Below are 2243 nucleotides of genomic sequence, written 5' to 3'. Positions count from 1 at the left end.
GGAAGCAATGCTTGCACATAATACAAATGGAATCATACAGAAAGCTAAAACGTGGTAGTGTAGTAATCTATTTTCACGCTGCTGACAAAGACATAGCTGAGACCAGGCAATTTACAAAAGAAAGTTTTATTTGGACTTACAATTCCACCTGGCTGGGGAGGCTTCACAATCATGGTGGAAGGTGAAAGGCAGGTCTCATACAGAGGCAGACAACAGGAGAGAGCTCGTGCAGGGAGACTCCCATTTGCAAAACCATGAGCTCTTGTGAGGCTTATTCATTATCACAAGAACAGCAAGGGAAAGACCTGCCCCCATGATTCAATTACCTCCTACTGGGTCCCTCCCACAACACGTGGGAATTCAAGATGAGATTTGGGTGGGGACACAGCCTAACCATATCAGGTGGTAAGTTCTCCCTTAACCTCAGGCTTTCTGTTCTTCTCCACAGATCCTTACTGTCACTAGTTTCTTGTGTATTGCTCTAGAGACATCCTAAAGCCAAACAAGTGGGCATGCATACACATCTATATATCTTAAAGGGCTACATTAAAAATATTTCCCACAGGTACAACCAACTGGAAGGAAGGCCCATGGTACATACGGCGTGCCAAAGTGTCCACTGCATATTATCAGCCTTGCATGTATTCCTTGCTTTTATACACTAGTTTGCTTCAATTGCTTTTTTTCATCTAGTAGTAATCTGGAGATTGTTCCACATCAGCACATGTAGAGCAACTTCATTCTTTTCAATGGTACTGTATTATAACCACTTTCTACAGAAGGATCTTTAGGTTTTCCCCAGACATTTGTTACTCGAAACAGTGCTCTAACAAATATCTTTACATAGCCTGAATTTATCTGTTGCATAAATGTCTTAGACAAGGAAATGCTGGGGAAAACAGTATGCACATATAAAGTTATGATTAGTATGATTACATTTCCTTCCAAAGAGGTTTATCGTTTTTATCCCCACCAACAATGTACATGAGGGTCTATTTCCCAAACCCATGCTAACTCAATATATCTTTATCAGGCCAACGGATGAATAAGTGTCTCACTGATTTAATTTGCATTTAATCTAAGATTAAATTTTTAAGTTTCGTAAAACCAAGTCTATCTCTGTAATTGGAGAAAACATCATCCATGGACCTGAAAGGTAATAAGCTGATGAGACTAAATTAAAAGCAAAAGCTCGCTGAGAGTATCTGCCCAATGATGAAGATGACAATAGTGTCTGATTTTTTGCTCAGTGCCACCTCCTTCGTTTCCAACAGATAGCATTTGGGAGTGGTGAGTTATAAGAAAGTGTGGTGCGCTCGAGGCTTGCTTGAGGGTATGGAAATCTCGAGATAGGTCTGGAGAACCAGGGAGAGTTAACAGATAAATAATGTAAGAAAGAAAGAAAGAAAAAAGATCTTAAGGACTATCTGATCTGGGAGAAGCTTACAAAAATTAGCGTTTTGGTTCACTATTTCTCGCTCTTTCTGCGTTTCATTAACTGGATACCCTGCTATGAATATATATGTTGGGTGTAGTTAGAGAACCTCTATGTCATTGAAACCGTCTTATGAGTTTTTTGGAGAAAATGAGAGTACGCTGGGAGACATGCTCTGCTTGCAAATGATCAACCCCCCAGCCCAACCCCATTCATCATTGATTTTGAGGAACTGATGAGTAAGACAGGAATATGTATGTTTGCCTACAAAATCCTCAAATCAGGCCACTGAATGTTCGACATGGGAACTTTGAATCACAGAGAAGATACTCCAAAGGCCGAGAAAAATAGAAAGCCTCCCGACGCCCTGAAAAAATCTTGACCATCCCTGACTTCCTCCAATATGTAAGAAAACCTATATTATTATTACACACACGCACACACACCCTCTATCCTCACTCGATCTTGTTCTATTCTCTCTATTTTTGAGCTTTGGATGTTAAAGTAAGGAACGAAGCTTAGTGGGGAAACACCGAAGTGCATGGCGCAAATTTAGATGTAAGCCTCACGTTAGATTCCAGATTTGTACATCGAGTCCCGCCCCTACCCAATCCGGGGACGTCACCGCTCTAGTCTTCGGCTGTTTTAAAAGCAAGCGGTTTTTAAAACCCCCAATCCTGCTCTTTGTGTTTGCCTCCTCGGAGTTGCCCCTCTGCAAGCCAACAGTTCGGGATACAAAACACCTACGTGGTGTTTTCCCGTGGCTCTCCCGCGCCGCGGTCGGCCGCCAGCCCGCTCGGGCTCCAGC

This window comes from Colobus angolensis, unplaced genomic scaffold, assembly GCF_000951035.1.
Source record: "Colobus angolensis palliatus isolate OR3802 unplaced genomic scaffold, Cang.pa_1.0 Scaffold422, whole genome shotgun sequence".
In the NCBI taxonomy this organism is placed as follows: domain Eukaryota; kingdom Metazoa; phylum Chordata; class Mammalia; order Primates; family Cercopithecidae; genus Colobus; species Colobus angolensis.
The sequence above is the reverse complement of the archived record's forward strand: the minus strand, read 5'-3'. Positions refer to the sequence as shown.